The following is a 5422-nucleotide window of genomic DNA, read 5'->3' as shown; positions in this document are numbered from 1 at the left end:
GCACGGAGGGCTGGGGGCCGGGGAGGGCCGGCGGCCACGGGGAGGGGGCGGCACGCACACACACAGCGGCGAGGGCCGCGGGGCAGGGGCGCAGGGGCGCCCGCCCAGGGACAGGAAGGGCCGAGGCACGACCGGGCCCGCCAGGGAAACAAGCGCGGGGTCCCACCGCCACACACACGAGGGCGGTCCCACGACGCCTGGGACGCCGGCCGGCCCCGGCCACCCTGGGGGTCTCCCACGACCCGGCCCCGCCGCCGGGGCCCGTGTGCGACGGTTTCCCCCCGCGTGACACGGAGGGACCCGTCCGCCCAAACTCAACCTCCTCCGTCCTCGCCACATCCGCCTTCATCTGAGTCCGACCCCCGGGGCTCGCGCCCCAGGGAAACGCTCCCGAGCGAGGCGACCCGCACCGTGCCCACACACCGCCCCCGGCCGCGACTCGCGGCGAGGGCAGGCGCGACGGGCTCCTCGCGGCTGCGGGACTGGGGAGTCGGGACGTCCGTGCGTCCCCGAACCCCACCTCGGGCTCGCCACCGCGCGGGTCACCGCACGCGCACACACACGCGCACACACGGCCCCGCGCCGGACGCCGGCCTGGCGGGACCCTCCCCCGACTCAGAGGGGGGAGGCGCGGGCCGCGGTAGGCAAAGAGCGGCACTCGGCCCCACCGCGGGGCCGGCGCAAGCCCTCCCCGCGAGGGCGAGGGCCTCTGCCACCCACGTGGCTCTGGCAGTGGCCACCGTGGCCCACTGCACGCTTGGGAGGGGCAGCGGCTGGGGGGTCCGGTACCCCAAGGCTCCCTCTCGGATCGCTAGAGAAGGCTTTCTCACCGAGGGTGCGTCATCCCCCACCCATCGTCTCTGCCCTTCGGGCCCACGGAGGCGCTCCACGAGCCACCAAGTCCACGACTGGCCGTGGGAGGGGTGGGGGGGGGTCTGCGGTATGGGTAAGCACACGGCCCACTGGAGCGTTCGCGGCCACAGCCTCGGGGGCACAACCTCTGCCGCCCCCCAGGCTCGTCCACCGGGCTCCGGAAGGGGGGAGCACGCCCGAGAAGCGCGACAGACGCCCCCTTCTCACAGGCCCCGGCCCAACGCGATCGCACCCACGCCCGTGTGCGACTCCCCACACACACGCAAGTGGGGGGCGGCGGCACACGCGGCGTCGGCCCGGCCACGAAGTCAGTCCCCCCCACGGCACACCGTGGGAGGACGATGGCGACGAGGTGGCAGGCCCCCGTCCCCCACCGAGGGAGAGAAACAGAGGCAAGCCCCCGCGCCCTTTACCGTCTCGACCCCCCCAAGAGAGCCACTCACGGGACACACCACCGCGGCGGAGACCCCGAGGAGCACGCTGGGAAAAGGGAACGACACCACCGCTCGGCCTCGCGCGCCTGAGGGACGACCTGGAGCGCTCCAGGGGCACCACAGAGGACCGAGCAAGTCACGCTCACGCGCCGGCAGCGGGCGCGCGGCGCAGCGGCGGGACGGCCCCCACCGACGCGGGGAGGACCGCCCGCGAGGCACACGCCAAGGAGGCGAAGCGAGAGCGTCTGCTGCGTCCGAGGACCACGGCCCCGCCCACGCCATGAGGCAGGAGGCGGGAGACCGCAGGTCAGGGCCGGAGACCACCACCCCTGCCTCCCACACACCCCTCGGCAGGCCGGCAGGGCGTGACAAGAGAGGCGAGGGGCCCGCGGACAGAACGAGAAGAGCGGTCCCGTTCGCCAAGAACGTCCGTCCCTCGTCTGGCGCGACTTAAGGCCCGGCCCAGGAGAGCGCGACATCACCACATCGATCAGTCAATCCAGAGAGCCAGGGGCCACGAGGGCCCCGAGGGAGGAGGGGCACGGCGAGGACCCTCACCGGAGGAGCCTGCTTCAGCCTCAGCCGGCACCCAGCCCCCCCCTTCGCTCCCTCTTGCCTTCTCGGGCAACAGTGGCCGACGACCCCGCGAGGAGAACGCCTGACACGTGGCACGGAGCCTGCGGGTTGGGGTCGTCTCAGCCACCACCGGGTGCCTGCGGCGGGGAAGGGGAGTCACACGGGGTAGAAGACCCACGCACCACCTCGCCCCGCCGCCCTCGGGTGAGCCAGAGACCGGAGGCGGCACCGCGGGTCGGGTCAGCCGGGCGCACACACGAGAGCCGGCGCGCAGGCCCAAGCGGGCGGCTCAAGTGGCAAGGGCCGGTTCGGGCGCCGGACGGCGGTCCAAAGCCCAGCGCCCTGCGCGCGTCCAGAGTCCCAGAACCCCCAGCGAGAGATGCCAGAGGAGACCGTGTCAGCACCTATCTGGTGGTAAAAAAGGCCCATTTCAGGCGAAAAAAATCACGGCGCCCGGCAGCGGGGCCCATCCACGAACCTCGGGGGGGCTCCCCGGGACCTCGGCCCGGCTACCTCTCCCCAACACTTCCCCATCCACAGCAGCCCCGGAGCTCTCTCGGGGCCATCTGGTCGACCCGAGGAGCGGGGGGGGGGGGGGGGGGGGCGGCAGAGTGGAGCGGGGCGGGGCGGGAAAACGTGGCAGAGGCAGCGAGCGGGCCGGGGTCGCCCTCCCCGGATCGCCCGCGCGAGCAGGTACCGTACCGCCGTCCCTCCGAGTCCCCGGGCGAAGACTTGGTTACAGAAAAGGAACTATCCCACTCTGCCGCCTCTGACGAGCGGGGCCCACGAGGGACCGCGCCCGGGCCCAGGCCGCCCTATCCGGGCCACCCAGTACGACTCGGGCCGGTCCCCACCGCCACCCCCACCCCGGCCGGGACTCGCGGTGGAGGAGGGGGCGGGGGAGGGTGAGAAAAAGTCGCGTCCGCCGACCGGGACCCACGTGGGCCCGCTAAAGGGCCGGGTGCGCCCTCCCCGGCCACCCGCGCGAGCAGGTCCCGGCCCGTCCGCGTCCCCGGACCCAGGGGGACTTGGAAACATTTTCGCACGGAGGCACCTCCCAGGCGACCGGAGCCCACGAGGGACCGCACCCGGGCCCGGGCCTCTCTCTCCGGGTCACCCCTCGCGGCCCAGCCCGGTCCCCACCTCCGGAGTCCGACTCGGAAAAGCATCGGTCAGAAAGAATCCGACCACCGGGACCCACGCGCGCCCGCCAACGAGCCCGTCGCGCCCTCCACCGGCCTAAACGCACGGGCACGGGCACGGGCCGGTCCCCACCTCCGGAGCGGGGCGCTGTGGGGACCGGGCGGTGGGGGGGGGGGGAGGGAGGGAAGGAAGGAAGGAGGGTCGGGTGGCCGGGTCGGTCCCCGCGGCCGGATGCTGGTCGACCAGGCCAGGCGGCCCCACAGACCGGCTCGAGAGCGCGGCGACAGTCACACCCTCATAGGCCTGCACGCCCAATCTCAAGCGACAGCAGGAGGCGCCCACGCCTGGGCCCCACCGGGACAGTCACCGCCAGCGTCGCCCGGCTCCCGGAACTCTGCCTCGGGCCCGGCGGCCGAGTCACAGCCCTCACGAAGGTCGCCGAAGCTCCAGAGACAAGGGACAATATAAAAGCGGCCGCCAGGTGGCTCCCGACAACGGCTCCAACGTCCCCGGGCCGGGTTCCCTGTCGCCGGCCGGCCACCGAGGATGCAGCAGCGCCGGGCCGCCCAAACGCCCGAGCTCGGCCCGCCGGGGCGAGCCGGCGGGCGTCTGGCGCGGCCCCGAGGCGTCCGTCTCGGAGCTAGCTCCCGGGACGGCACGACACGGCGCGACCCCGGCAGCAGACGGGGGGGGGGGGGGGGGTGGCCGGGGAAGCTGGGAAGACGTCGCCGGGAGGCCGCCTCGAAGGAAACGCGCTCCCCACGCGACTCCTCGGCGGGGGCAAATCCCACGGAGACGCCGGCGGGGCCCGGGGCGGCCGGCACGGGGTGCCCAGAGGGTCACGAGCAAGATCCCCGGCTGCCCGGACGGAGGGAGGGAGGGAGGGAGGGAGGGAGGGAGGGAAGGCGGGGACTGGCAAACCGAAACCAGGCAAGCACTCAGAGAACAACGCAGGAATTCATCCTCTCTCGAACGGTGGAGGTCTGTCGGAAGCAGACACGCAAAGCCCAGAACCTAGAAAGGAAAGGAAGGATACCCTCCGACCCCACACATACAAGCGGAAACAAACAACTATCTCTGCCCGGACGGCGACAAAGTCCAAAGACAACACATGGGTGCGTGGGTGGGGAAAACGCACCCGCGGTCACGAGAAAACATGGATTTCAAAATGGACTGACCACAGTCCACGGGCGGGGGTGGGCGTGGGGGTGGGGGATGGGGGAGGCGGGGCTCGGGGGAATGCGGGCGGGTGGGGGGGCGGAGGGGGGGCGAGGGTGGAGTCCATAGCCATCCACTAAAGAAACTGAGTTCGGGCACATCTACTCAATGCAACACCCCGAGTGCGAGCGTGTGCGTGTGCGTGTGCGTGTGCGTGTGCGTGTGTGTGTGTGTGTGTGTGTGGAATGCGGTAAGTATCGACAACGGACTGTAGCCCCACCGAGACCACGACAAACCATACCAGCGAAGAAGTCAAGCCGTACAACTACTCTGGCCTTCAAAACAAAGGAAAAAGCGTGCACGTATAGTATACGTACGTGCATCGCGTGTGCTTGTGGCACAGGTATACGTGGACGTATAAAGGCCTAGGACAAGCCCAAGCACATCCCGTAAGGGGAGCCTATCCAAAACAGACCAAGGCCTCTCACCACTCAGCTTCCAGAAAACAAGCAACCCAGCGAGGAAAGTGAACTGGAGGCCCAAACTGAACCTTTTCGTTAGGGAAAATAAAGAAAAGAAGAGACGAGAAGAGAAGAGAAGAGAAAAGGAAAGGAAAGGAAAGAAAAGGAAAGGAAAGGAAAGGAAAGGAAAGGAAAGGAAACGAAAGGAAAGGAAAGGAAACGAAAGGAAAGGAAAGGAAACGAAAGGAAAGGAAAGGAAACGAAAGGAAAGGAAAGGAAAGGAAAGGAAAGGAAAGAAGGAAGGAAGGAAGAAAGTAAGAAAGAAAGAAAGAAAGAAAGAAAGAAAGAAAGAAAGACAGAAAGAAAGAGAGAGAGAGTGGGAGTGGGAGTGGGAGTGAGAGTGGGAGTGGGAGTGGGAGAGGGAGAGGGAGAGGGGGAGGGAGAGGGAGAGGCAGAGGGAGGGACAGAGAGACAGAGGGGAGAGAGAGAGAGAGACAGAGAGAGTGAGAGTGAGAGTTGGAGTGGGAGTGGGAGAGGGAGAGGGGAGGGAGAGGGAGAGGGAGGGAGAGACAGAGAGACAGAGGGGGAGAGAGAGAGACAGAGACAGAGAGAAAGAAAGAGAGAGAGAAAGAAAGAAAGAAAAAGAGAAAGAGAGAAAGAAAGAGAGAGAAAGAAAGAGAGCGAGAGAGAAAGAAAGAGAGAGAAAGAAACAGAAAGAAAGAGAGAGAGAGAGAAAGAAAGAGAGAGAAAGAGAGAGAGAAAGAGAGAGAGAGAAAG

This window comes from Pseudorca crassidens, unplaced genomic scaffold (assembly GCF_039906515.1).
Source record: "Pseudorca crassidens isolate mPseCra1 unplaced genomic scaffold, mPseCra1.hap1 Scaffold_138, whole genome shotgun sequence".
In the NCBI taxonomy this organism is placed as follows: domain Eukaryota; kingdom Metazoa; phylum Chordata; class Mammalia; order Artiodactyla; family Delphinidae; genus Pseudorca; species Pseudorca crassidens.
The sequence above is the reverse complement of the archived record's forward strand: the minus strand, read 5'-3'. Positions refer to the sequence as shown.